Source organism: Rhinopithecus roxellana, chromosome 18 (assembly GCF_007565055.1).
Source record: "Rhinopithecus roxellana isolate Shanxi Qingling chromosome 18, ASM756505v1, whole genome shotgun sequence".
In the NCBI taxonomy this organism is placed as follows: domain Eukaryota; kingdom Metazoa; phylum Chordata; class Mammalia; order Primates; family Cercopithecidae; genus Rhinopithecus; species Rhinopithecus roxellana.
This window is the reverse complement of record NC_044566.1, coordinates 98807590-98822086: the sequence shown is the minus strand read 5'-3', so window position 1 is coordinate 98822086 and position 14497 is coordinate 98807590. Positions and strand designations below refer to the sequence as shown.

The 14497-nt window shown below is 37.7% G+C and overlaps 1 protein-coding gene across 1 annotated transcript in view; it reads left to right on the top strand.

Annotated features, from left to right (window-relative positions):
* GPC6 (glypican 6) overlaps positions 1-14497 on the top strand; it is a 590829-nt gene that overhangs the window by 490114 nt on the left and 86218 nt on the right. The gene's annotated exons all lie outside the window — the stretch shown is intronic.

Genomic DNA, 14497 nt, shown 5'->3' with positions numbered 1-14497 from the left:
GACTGTGTCATATAAACTCAGATCTCAAAGACTGCCAGTTATGAAAATAATTTTATTAGTCACTGTTATAAATTACTTTATGATTTTAGTTAATATCCTTCTATAGTGTGGAACTCATAAGATTAAATTTGTTGAATTTGGCCTCAAAGTGAGTATATCTCAGCATTTCTCTCTATAAAAATCAAATGTGCTTACAACCTAAAGGCCTATCCATGAAGTATCAAAATAAAGGGGTAACTAACCATTATATTTTGTTATAAATTTATTGCCATTTGTTAGCAAATAAAGCCTTCTCTCTAGTGTAGATATTTGTAGTTGCTGCAACCTTCTACTTTACCTTGCTTATATCTATTCTTTTTTTTCCCTTGAGACAGGGCCTCACTCTGTTGCCCAGGCTGGAGTGCAGTGGCATGATCACGGCTCACTGCAAACTTGACCTGCTGGGCTCAAGTGGTCCTCCAACCTTAGCCTCCTGAGTAGCTGAGATGACAGGCATACACCACCATGCCTGACTTTTTATTTTTTTGTAGAGGCATGGTTTTGCCATGTTGTCCAGGCTGGTCTCGAATTCTTGATCTCAAGCAATCCACCTGCCTCGGCCTCCCAAAGTGCTGGGATTACAGGCGTGAGCCAACACGCCTAGCGGCTTACATCTATTCTCTGTTGCAGTTTCAGGAAAAGTTTAAAAATAGTCACCATTTTTCTTTTAAACAACCAATTAAATTCCACCAAATAACTAGTCAAACTGCTTTAAAGAAATGATGGTTTTCATTAGATTATGTTGTTTAAATTTTACTTTACAAATTGCATTGTATATCAAGATCTTTCTAACCAGAGGACAAATGGTGAGTATGGGTTTGGTCCCTTTTTTCCCATTTTCTTTGGCTCTAATTTAGTTATTGGGACAATTCAGTCTACTCTGAATTTTTATAAAATCTAATTCAAGAACAGGAGTACAATGTGAGATGAATAAGTTCTAAAGATCCGAGGTACAACATTGTGGCTGCAGCTAACAATAGCGTATTGTTCACTTAAAAAAAAAACTCTGTTAAGAGGGTAGATGTCATGTTGAGTGTCCTTACCACAATAAAATAAAAGAAAAAGTTTTAAAAGAACTGGGGTACATTACGCACTTAGTTAAAATTGCACTGAATTTGAACAATGTAATGATATGTATGGCAACTAATTAATTTTTTCCCTTTGAAACATAGAAGCAGTTTTCCCTCATCCCCAGGAGAAATAAACACACACCCTTAAACAGGGGAAGTAGAGCAAGAAAAATATGTTTCTAAAGACAATATTTTTGCAGCTTAGCATAAACTAAGTAAAGCTTCAACACTTGGAGAATTTTCTCTGGTGTTTAAAATCTGATGGACATGAAAATTGAGATTTGAACCTTTTATAAAGGAACTTTGTTGGTAATGTTCAAAATGCTCTAGATATAAGGGTCTTGAGAGTATAGACAAGTAGCAAACAGAATGAAAATCTTCTACCTTTTGCACCCCTGAAAAATATATTTTATCAACCTTTTTCTGAAAATGATTGGTAATGGTTAAATGTACAATCACAAGTAAAAGCCAAGGACCAGACTCCATGCCTAAGTATTTAAATCAATAAGCCAATTGTATTCTAAAACATTCTCAGACAGCATGTAGCATTTACTTCCTCAAAGGTGTGGCTTCAGGCTTTGTAAGTGAAAATTGCAGTTTTATTTTTTTATTAAATTAAATTCTGATCCCTTCCCAAATGGTAAGAATTAGTGACGTGTAATTCACAGTCAGCCATAAGCCCACTTTGCTCAGCTCCTGAGAACAAGGCGCTGTTTCCACATCAAACGGAGCTATATCAAGGTTATTCTTGAGAGACACGAGTTAGGTCCAAAGCTAATAACAGAGTCTCGCAGCCATTGGCTCCCCTGAGGCCTTCTTCCTTTGGGGGTTCCAATATAGCTCTGAATAGTGGAAAGTCGGGGCAGTTATCCTTGGCAGACCGCAGTACAACAGTCAAACATGCTCATCTTCAAGAAGGATGCACTGCAAAACTATCCAGATGGGTCTGTCATCCATTACAGCCTATTTAGGCTGTTTATAAACAAGGCTCATATTACCTACTCCTGTTTCAATTTTTCCCAGAAAAGATGTTTCCTGAATATTTATAAGAAGCATGTGTCTGAGAAAAGGAGGATAATTGGAAAAGATTTCCCTTCATTTCTTGAAGTGTTTCAGCAGAAAAATGCTTCAAAGGACAATATCAGAACACTACTCCAATCACCCCACCTGTTTTGCCAAAATGAAAATAACTATAAAGCACTTGGAGAGTTACTTCTTAGTGCCATTTAAATTAGTACCTGTGGTAATAACTTTGGGATCTGTTGGTAAATTTTCTTATATCAGTTATTCTAAAGCTAATTTTTAATGTGAACTGGTAATTATGGGGTTCGTTTTAAAAATAAAACTAACAACCCCAAACTGAGTAAACTGCTGCTAAACCTTATATAAAATGATTGAAAACAAAACTCTGTCTTTAAAAATGCACCAGTTCCATCATTTAACATCTTATTATATTTGTAAGGAACTTATAAATTCTTTTGTATCACTAGGGAACATTTCCATTTGCTCCTCTAAAGTTATGTAGGCATAAGAAGCAGTTGAGGTAGTCAGAAGCTTTCAGACATGCTACCCTAAAGTGGTTTTTGTTATCCAAGAATGAGTGAATGTATTTTTATAAATTCAGCTGCTGACGCAAAGCCAACTCATCTAAGACTATCACAGTCCCTAATGCCAACAGCCATGATTTGTTGAGGATACTAATGTTATCAGCTGCGGTAATTCAGTTAACAGAGTCATCCTACCATCATGTTGCTTTCTTGTCACCAACAAACTCCCCTTAGAAGCCCCTCTATCCCAGCTGACTATTAATGACTTTCAATCAAACAGGCCAGAGATTATTGTTTGCACTCAGGAAGAGACTGGTCATGTTCCTTTATTCTTAAATGTATACTCTGCAAATTCTCTTACATAATTTGATGTGAAACTATAATTTTTTAAAAGGTGGTTCCAATTCACTGGAAATGTCAAGTATAAAAATAAATCAGCACAAAATAGCTCGATTTTTAAGATCTGAGCATCAAAAGGTATTTCAAATTAGCCTCCGTAAAACTCAATTAGTTGTACAGCTCAGAAAATTAGAGCACAACGTGTTCTACAGCTCACAGACGCACTTGGACAGGGAGTGTCAGTTACTTTATTCCAGCTGATTCATTAGAGTAAAAATGGACTGTGCATGGTGTATCTTAGAGGAATATGTTTTATAAAAGTAAGTTAAAAAAAATAAAAGCCAGGTTTGGAAGTTAACAAGTTGGTGATGATTTAGACCCGTAAATCTCCAGTAAGTATTCAACACTGTACCGTGGATGTGGATTTCTCAAATATCCTACTGGTCATTCAGAGGGAATTTGGGATGGGGGTGGGTGGAATGCCAACCTACAAAGCTAAACTTTGTGCCTGTGCTGTGCTATTATGTATAGAATAATCTCTTTTTCTTTTTCCTTTAAATTTGTTTTCCTCTTGCTTCCCAGAGGACTGTGTGGCGGACTATGCAGCATAGTGTAAGCATTGGTCTTCTTCTTCCTCTCATCCCCATTTGTCTTTGTACAGTCATTCCTGAGAAATTCCCCCACCACTGTCCCTTTCCAAATTATCTGGAGTGGACTGAATACTGCACATGGCCAACTTGTTTTGTCGTTTCTTCTCTGCTTGCAATTTATGGTTAACAACCATTTTCATATTCTTCTCCAATGGCCAAGTTTTCAATGTAATCTTGGTGGAAGATGAGCTCATCGAATGGCTGATTTAAATTCTGTCCCAATGTTCAGACAATGTGTAGTCTGCCTGGAAAACTAGCTCTTCCCTGTTAGAATATATTGGCCTTTTTCTTGTGCTAATAAGAACATACCAACATCAGCCCTCATGCGTAAGGTGCTAAGGTTTCCATTAGCTGAGACATAGACAATTTAAGGAATTAAAAAATAGATTGTTTGCTTTTCATTTTTTTCTTGAATTTCCTGATTTCTTTCAGAGTATTCAGAGCATTTGGAGAGGGAGCATTGGATATTTTTTACTTGAAAGCTTACCCCCACTATGGGACTGAGGACAAGAACACTCAGGTTATCTTACTTGACTATATTAACCAAAATAGTCAGTTATCTAATCTGGTTTCCGCAATACCACTGCATGCTAATAACACTTTTTATTTTTTTGAGATGGAATCTTGCTCCCTCCACCTCCTGGGTTCAAGTGATTCTCCTGCCTTGGCCTCCCGAGTAGCTGGGATTACAGGTGCACACCACCACAACCAGATAATTTTTGTATTCTTAGTATAGACGGAGTTTCACCATGTTTGCCAGGCTGGTCTCCAACTCCTGGTCTCAAGTGATCCATCCACCTGGGCCTCCCAGAGTGCTGGGATTACAGGCGAGAGCCACTGTGCCCAGCCCTGATAACACTTCTTAAAGACATGCACCCTACATGGTATCACGGACTGAGGCGGGAATGTGACTCTCACCTGAGGGGTACATATTTATTTGTGCAGCGCACCTGTGATATCATAGTGCTAACTATTTGGCCTTAAATCCAGGCAGTGATAACACAATGTCTAAAATCCCTTCTTTGAAATCATGCTTTTAAAAAGAAATTGTCCCCTGAGTAGTATCCCCGTTCATTATTCCTGAGGCCATGTGCCCATATCCATATTTCTTGAGACCAGGGTAATTTGGGTGAAGTAAGAAAATTAGGAGGTAAATCTGGAATAGGAACACTGCAGAAAGGAAGACCTTGAGAAGGGGACAGGGAAGACAAATAGCTCAAGGGCTCCTGACACTAAGAGGGAAATGGGAGGGGAAAACGTCATGGGTGGGACAAGTCAGGGTTCTGTTTGATTGGTCCCACTGATAACTCGAGTGGCTTCAGTTAAGTCAGTAGTATCTGTCCTTTCCAACACATTCTCTTGGGAGTTCCAGGTTTTCCTGTAGCTGGTCCAGTTCGGTTTCCTCATCTAATGGTTATCATGACCCTTGTAGCTTTCCCCAAGGATTATCACTTCCTTGAACATACTGGAATGAATACATATCATAACATCCCAGTGTCTGCTGGACTTTCCTACTTGTTTCTATAACCTTATCTAGGCCAAAACAAACAAACAACACAAAAACCAGATGTCTGTTTTATATATGAGTCTTCCAAACATACACTGTAACTTTTGAAATTCATCAGTAGGTCATTGGTGACAAACATGTTGTTAATATTATTACATATATATTTAAGCACTTACAAAAGATCATCAAGATATGCAACTTTTTTAATTGTTCTGAAACGAAATGGACAAAGCAACTGACATTCTGGCATCATTTCCTGCCTGATGGTTAGTACGAGTTTCAGTAAAATGCTGGTGATAAAAATGTTCTTCCATGCCTCTTTGGGGCCATTTTGGTGCAATTTAGAAACTCTTGGTTATAAGGAATCAGGAAACTGTCTGTTGTTCATTTTCAATTGCCATGGCATTTCACTGTCACCTCAAAGGATTCTGCACCCAGCTAAATCCACTAGTTTGCATTTCAAAAGGATGTCAGGCTGTGTTTAAGAAACTGCTTTATTATCTAGACCTTCAGCCACTGTGTTTAGGTGAAACTGATATTTCCCAGCTTTCACCCCAACACAGACACACACAGAGACACACACATGCACACAGACACACACACACACACACACACACACACACATGCACTCACCCTCAGTCTTCGCTTGGCCCTGAACAAAAAAACTAAAACCTCAATAACAACAGTAAGCCAGATTCTCCACTTTAATTAGTTTTCTAAAGATAAATGGGTCAAGGCCAGATTGGCTTTCAGCCTCTGCTGCAGCTGAATAAATTATGTCCCATTCACCCCAGCAAACAAATGGCTACTGCTTCATCCACTTCAGGTTGTGAACGGCTTGGTCTTGCCTGAACCTGCTTTATCTATTTGCTGTGAAACCCCACTGAGACACCCCAGTTTCATTTTCAATGAACCCTTGGTAATAACAGCAGCAAAATGTAGTGAGCTTACAAAGCAGGGAGAAAATTAAAAAACGTTAAAACCAGACCACCCAACTTATTCTGTCTCGGTTTCTGCTCTTCTCCGGGCAGCATCACCAGCATGTGGTAGGAGGGAGAGTCGCCTGTCACAGGCTTCTTTCCATTTAGGAGGCTGTGGTTAATAAGCCCAAGGCGGGAACATCATAAGACACACATATAAAATGATGGCTTATCTCCAGGATATTCTGCTTATTCCACGTACTGGAAGGATGCACGAATCTAATTCAATGGTATGCACTGTTGGAAACCTGGATGGAACTCCTGACCTTACGTGGATTTTTTCAGCTCATACCCAATGGGCAGTGAACTATTTTTGCATCCCCAGGAAGCTATTCTTTTGGGCATGTGGAGGAATAGTGAAAATAGAAGGCACATAGACCTCTCTTTCAGTCCAGGCAAAGTTGTGTTTAATTGCACAGGGCTGTATACCCTGGGGAGAAGGAAGAGTACACTCACTCTAGCTACGTTACTCCCTGGGAGATACTAAAACCCAGTCCGCATCACTGCTTTAGGACATGTTCAGAGAATCATATGGATTCTGACAACAAAATAATGTTACGCCACATGTTTTGGAAGGGGAACAATTTTGCACAACTTATATTAAGTGTGAGTTATATTAAATCATGTTGGGGGCAATTTATTAACAAAATCCTTTTCAACTCTGGATTAAACTCTCCTTTATCCTCAGAAACACTTAAGCAAGAGCTTTGGTGATCTCTGTATCATAAAAAATGAAATGTTACACTTTCAGAACCAAAATAGGGCTATTACAGATTTTGTATCTATTTTATGACATGTTGATATGCTTATTTTCTGCTTCGGGCTTTAAAATTTCTTTCAAGAATTCCTAGACTTCAGCTAAACCCAAATTGATGCATTCTATAGGTATCAATCTATCAATACATGTATTGATTGAGTTCTTCTCTGTTGCATAGCACTTAGTAAAACTAGCTGCTATGTACAATCTACATTATAGCATGTTGTTAGTGCTGGTGTCATCAAAAGGCAAGTGACTAGAAAAGACATTACTTTCCAAGTCAGTTAGACACACTATGTCTTCTCCAGAGAACAGTACATAGTATAGAGGCTCATGGAATATTAATATTAGCATACAGTAAATAGGAGTTTGATTTTGCAACCTCAGATTGACTATACCAGAAAGAATGTGTAGAAGGTATATTAACAAACAAATAATCATTGGCCAAATATGCAAATTAAAAACATTAAACATCTGTAGCATCCTTAATATAGGCCATGTCTAATAGCTCATTTTCCCTTCTTAAGCCAGAACTTTCTGCCCATATCTTGAACAAATTAAACAGAAGCTTTGTTGTCAGTTACGAACTAGTCAGATGCAAAAGTCCATCTGCACACTCATTCACAGTAACTGTCCTTTATCCTGCTATGTAATTGATGTTTTGGTGGATTGATTATGGAAGTCTGGATAGACAAGCCACACTAAACTTTACCTTTAAAAATATTTGTTCATGAGACTCGTCAGTTGACATAGAATCTTTTATTAAATTATTGAATAAATTAAAGAAACTTTTCCTTGTCATGGAAAATCTGTAACAATATTTTCTCTTAGCATCTGAGATATTTGCACCACAACTCCCAAATGTGATGTTCATGCTTATGAGAGATAGAGCCGAAGAAATGGGATATTTCATAAATACCAGTTTTGATGTATTTGCTGTATGATCAATCAGCTTCTAACAGACTCTGGGGCCTATGGAATACATTTGAAAGCCCTGGGAATTTGGCTATTCCCATAACATACTCGGACACTCTTTACTGCTAGCAATAAACCTCAGGCATAAACACTGTAGAGAAAAAAAACAGATGAAAAGGAACCCGTCTAAGTAAAAATTGACTTCCCTTCATAACTGTTAAAGGTAGAACGCTATCTGCAATACACAATAATTTTATTACTAAGTTCATTCACAGTCATTATGGTCAAAGGCTCTGACTTCATGGGTATTTTCTTATACCCATAACATTGGCTGAGCTATCGAAAAACAAAAAGTCAGGTTGATAGTAAATGAATGAACCACCACCAGCAGCAGCTCCATTATATTGCTGGCTAACACATAATTTGTGGGAAGTTGGTTTGTGTAATATCTGTAGAAGCTTTTCCAATGCTGTATTGATCCAGATGGGCCAGGTCAGGCAAAGCCACACCTATAAACAATCCCCAAAATAGCTCACAACAACACAAGTTTATTTCTTTTGCCCAGTGTTCGTTCTGCATTGGCTGTGAGTCAGCTACATGTGGTCATCACCCTTACTCCAGCACCCGATGACAGAGCAGCCATTATCTGGAGGTTCACCTGTCACAGTGGCAGGGGAAATGGAGAATGTGGCAGAGGTGGCTGTTCATGTCTCTACCTGGAAGGGTCACATCATACTGATCACATCTCATTGGCCAAAGCAAGTCACATGATCAAACCATCAGGAAGTCAGGGTCATATGTTCCTATGTGCCTCACATAGAGAGAGAAAAAGGACATGTTAGTGAACAGTAACATTATTGACTACAAACACTATGATGAAGGCAAGATTTTTAAATTGGTAAAACTCCATGTCATTACTCTCTCCAACCCTAAGACAAACCTTACATGAAAAGGAACAGAAAAATCAGCCTTTCCTTTATTCACCATATTTATTGTGCACTAACATGAACCATGTGTGGGTGACTAGACCATAATCAAAGAACTCACAACACTTTAGGGCAAACTTGTCCAACCCACAGCCCATGGGCCACATGTGGCCCAGGATGGCTTTGAATGCGGCCCAACACAAATTCGTAAACGTTCTGAAAACATGATGAGATATTTTGCATTTTGTTTTTAGTTCATCAGCCGTCTTTAGTGTTAGTATATCTTATGTGTGTCCCAAGACAATTCTTCTTCTTCCAAAAAGTGGCCCAGGGAAGCCAAAGATTGGACACCCTGCTTTAGGGGATGACAGGCAAAAATAACTATAATTTACATCCAACCATGCTCTTGTAAAGATTGCCCTGCGCATGAACCGACTCTTCTACGGTCTTTTGAAAGAACTAACTTTTTTTAAAAAAATGTTGGAATCCTAGGAGAAATCTAAGTCCTCATTAGAGAGGGGGCATCTACATTGTCCTACAAAACCATTATCCTTTTTCAGTCAGGTTGATTTTCAGCAGTGGATGCCAATGGAGCTTACCTGAACTTTGAGTTCAGTCATCGTTCAACCAGAGCAAAGGATCCCACCCCAAATCTGAAGGCACTGTCTCAGAGGAGGATACAGAAGTTGTTGCCAAGAAATAGGAGAAAAGTGGCAATAAAGAAACAGAATGAGTAAAAACTTTTTAGTACTGGCATCTGGATGTCTCTCAGATCCAGACAATATGTATTTTAAATGAGGCTTTGATATTGCACATTATGAGTGCTGCTCTTGTATGACTTCATGTCATGTTTGCTTAGGCAAAGCAATTTTTCTGCTCTTCCTTCTGGGCCAAACTGGCTGGAGCCAATCAAATTGTTCTCCCTTTCTGTCTCTTTCATACATCATCATTTAAAATCACCAAGAATTCACGTTCTGGAACCTGCTGTTGTCTTCTTGTACAATATCAGTTGATTTCTGAACGGCCTTCTTCGAAGGACAACAGTTTTTACAGGTTAATCAAGGAAATTGCACTGGCTGATAGCAACAGCAAACTTATCCATGGCAAAGATAGTCTCAGGAATGTACGTGTCATTGGCTTCTGCGTGGAATTATTGGCAAAACTGTAGAACTTTGATTCAGCTGGAAGAAAAATAAGAATACAAATTCTTACATTATTTATGCATAATGAGGTAGGAAACCAATGACTTTGTAAATTTTATTCTAAGGGATTTTGACCTCAGAAAACTCCCCAAAGCAGCCAGCATTCATTTCCATGAAAAACACTCATCTCTGTACTTGAAAAAGCAAAGCATTTCCTTTGCTTGCTCTTTGCAGTTCCTTGAATGCTAGAAAAAAAGGGTAAATACAAAGCGTCTAGAAGAGGTCTAAGAAGAAAACATAGAGGCAGCAAACTGGCCTAATTGATCTACTCACATAAAATCCAAAAACCCAGAGGCTATCTTTAGTGCAAGACATGTCTGCACAAAAATGTTTCCAGTTACTCAGGAAAATCAAATCTTCTTTATGCAAAATGTCTTCAAGGAACAAGAAGTATTTCATTAGGTTTTTAATGGTGAGGGCTCAAGTAAAAGGATCCTCATGCTCTCTTTTGTCAATTTTTTTTTTTTAAGAAAATGAATAAAATTAAAAGCTCTTTACAGTATAATCATTTTTTAAAGTTTCCTTTCTCCATGATTTTGGAGGATAAGAAGTAAAATGAATATTTAGGATTTTTTTTAAGAAGCTGACTTGGAATAATTTGGATCGCAGTATGACAATGAAGGGTATAGTGTATGTGAGTGTGAGAGTGTGTGCGTGTGTATGTATGTGAGTATGAGAGTGTGTGTATGTGTGTGTGCGCATGTGTGTCTTTTTTAATTACTCTCCACTCTTTGTGCCCAGTAACAATAGATGGACAACTCAGAGATTGTTACAGTTATTTACCAAATTGTAGCCAAAGAGTGCTATTTTTATATAAATGTTTGCGATTCATCGCTACTTTTTAAAATTCAGGAACACTCAGTTGTGAACAAAATGTGACAAGCAGCTTCCAATACCTCCTAATGCCACACATAAGATGCCACTGCTCTCTGCTTCATGGAAGAGTAGAGGGAAGAAGATAAGAGGATCTTTTCCAGAACATGCCCCAAATCTGATGTATTTTTGCTGAGTTTTGTTTTATCTGTTTGCTCTATCAATTAGGGCTGAAAGAGAGATTTTCACTGTGCAAGTAGTGCACTTTTTGTTTTGTTTTGCAGTAGCCCCCCTTTATCCATAGAGGCTATGTTCTAAGACCCCCGGTGCATGCCTGAAACCACCCAGGGTACCAAATCCTATATATACTGTGTTTTCCTATGCATACATACCTATGATAAAGTTTAATTTATAAATTAGGCACAGGGAGAAATTAACAATAACTAATAATAAAATAGGACAGTTATAACACACTGTAATAAAAGTTATTGAAAATCCTCTCTCTCTCTCTAAATATTTTATTGTGTTATACTCACCCTTCTTGCAATTAAGAAGAGGTAGAGCAGGATAGCATGAGATTTCATCACACTACTCAGAATGGTGCACAGTGTAAAACTTGTGAATGGTTTGTTTCTAGAATTGTCCATTTAATATTTTTGAACTGCAGTTGAAACCGCAGAAAGCTGTGGTTTCAGTTACTCATGGTCAACTGCAGTCCGAAAATATTAAATGGAAAATTCTAGAAATAATTTTTTGTGGATGATGTATATATTTCACGTCTATATTTATAGTTAAAACTTACCTTTCTTTTGAATTGAGCTTTCATCAGTATATATAATGATTTCCTTTCTCTACTGTTTTCTGCCTTAAAGTCTCTTTCTTTCCAATATTAATGTAGTTACACCAAATTGTTAAAAATATTTAACAGAAATATCTTTTTTCATTTTACTTTCAACCTTTCTGAACACTTATGTTTTAAATGTGTCTCTTATAAACATCACATAGCTAGATTTATTTTAAAATCCAGAATAACAATCTTTTTATTTCAATCTTTTTGTTCAATTGGAACAGTTAGTTCACCTAAATGTACTAGAAATATTTATATTTATTTCTTCCATCTCATTTTGTGATTTCTATTTGTCTCATCTTTTTAGTCTTATTTTTCTTCTTTCTTGTGGGTCAATTGAGGATATTTTCTTACTTCACTCTGTTTCTTTTAGTGTTTGGAATCAAATACTGTAGTTTTTATTATTCTAATAATTACCCTTGAAATTTTAACATGCATCCTGACTTATCAAAGTCCACATTTAATTAAAACATCAATACCTTTTCGTTTTCTGTAACAACACAAGAGGACCTTAGAATACCTTGACTCTGATAATTCTCCTCCCAATTTATATGCTGTTATTATGAGATAATTTAGTTCTGTCTTATGTGTGTGTGTTTCACACAAAACAAAAGTTAAGAGTGTTATTACCATTTTATACTGGAACTTTTTTTTTTTTTTTTTTTGAGACGGAGTCTCGCTCTGTTGCCCAGGCTGGAGTGCAGTGACCGGATCTCAGCTCACTGCAAGCTCCGCCTCCCGGGTTTACGCCATTCTCCTGCCTCAGCCTCCCGAGTAGCTGGGACTACAGGCGCCCGCCACGTCGCCCAGCTAGTTTTTTGTATTTTTTAGTAGAGACAGGGTTTCACCGGGTTAGCCAGGATGGTCTCGATCTCCTGACCTCGTGATCCGCCCGTCTCGGCCTCCCAAAGTGCTGGGATCACAGGCTTGAGCCACCGCGCCGGGCCTATACTGGAACTTTTAATATAGAATCAACTACATTTCACCACTTTCTTAGGTTATCATTCCTTTTGCATAAAACCATCCATCGGAGTGACTTCTTTGGTCTGGAATACATATTATAAGGTTTCCTTTACTGAGAGTTTTATTTGCAAATGTCTTTTCACCCTCATTCTTGAAAGACATTTATGCTGAATTGTAATTCTAGGTCAACAGTTATTTTCTCCAGGTGCACTGATGCTTATATTTCACTGTATCCTGGTTTCTGCTGTTGCTGTTAAGAAGTTTGCTATCAGTTCTCCCTTTTAAGTAATCTGTATTTTCTTTCAAACTGCTTTTAGGGTCCTCTTTGTTGTTATGTAATTTTGTCATAATGTATAGGTATAGATTTCTTTTTTTATTAATTTTGCTTAGGATGTATTGGGCTTCCTGAATTTCATGACTGGTTTCTTTGACTATTCTGGAAAATTCTAAGTCATTATGTCTTCAAATATTGCTTCACCCTCTTTCACTCTCTTCCTCTACTCATCCAATAACTGATTGGACATGTGAGACTGTCTCACTCCATCCTTCATGTCTCTTAACCTTTCTTTGTCTCTTGCCACATTCAGAATAATGTATTTAGCTGATAATAATGTATTTAATTCTCAGTTGATTTAGTCTCTCAGGTTTATTAACAGCTAAATAAAATACTTTATTTGCCATTAAACCCATCCAGTTAGTTTTTAACTTAGTGGTTTTATTTTTCATTTCTAATACTTAATGAATGAATTTTCAGATATGCTTGGTCCTGTGTTCAGTAGTATCTGCCTCCTCATCACATTTCTAAATTCTACCTTTTCCATTTTAAACGTGTTTATTTTATACTTTGTGTCTGATACTTCTAATATCTGAAGAGTTTGCTGGTCTCATCTGGTATTTCTGCAGTTTCTTACAAATGGTGCTTTATTTCCTTATAGATGCTATGTTTTCTTTGTTTCTGTTGTGTTTTTATTGTGTGTGTGAGTTTATATTCCTTGGAAATTAATCAATAGAAAGTCTGGGTGGCCTGTGTTGAAGGGTATTTCTATTTCATCTTATCCTAAGGATTTTTCCCTTGGGAACCCTGGCTGTATGTGGTGGAGTAGTGATACTGGCTCATCACATTAGGGAAGCCCTGTATTTTACTCTCCTCTCCTTGCCCACCCTGCAAATGTAAGGCCATCAAGGTTTAAGGTCATCTGGATCTAGGGAATGTCCTTTGGACCAAATCCATTCTCAATACTCTTGTTTTCTTTTCTGGGTGCCCATTTTCACTTAGTTTGGGGCCTTTGAAAGTTTGCTACTTTCTTACCAACTCGTTGACTCCTACATGCTCTATTTCATGTCACAGTATTAGCTGATTTTAGGAAATGTGCAGGAAAATACAAATGTAGGCATACACAAGGTAACTTCCTTCACCAACTCTGAGTTGATTGTTTTTTAAACTTTTATTTTAGATTCAGGGGTACACATTGCAGGTTTGTTATATAGGTAAATGGCATGTCACAAAGGTTTGGTGTACAGATTATTTCACCAAGCAGATAATAAGCCTAGTAGCTAATAGGTAGTGTTTTTATCTTCACCTTCCTCCATGTCGCCCCGTCAAGTAGACCCTGGTGTCTTTTGTTCCCCTCTTTTGTTTCCATGTGTTTTCATCATTTAGTGCCCACTTATAAGTGAGAACATGTAGTATTTGATTTTCTGTTCCTGTGTTAGGATGGGAACAGATAGTGGCCTCCAGTTGTATCCATGTTGCTGCAAAATATATTACTTCATTTTTTATGGCTGTGCAGTATTTCATGGTGTATATGTACCACATTTTCTTTATCCAGTCTACCACTGATGGACATTAGGTTGATTCCATGCCTTTGCTATTAGGAATTTGGCTGCGATGAACATACATGTGCATGTGTCTTTATGGTAGAATGATTTGTATTCCTTTGGG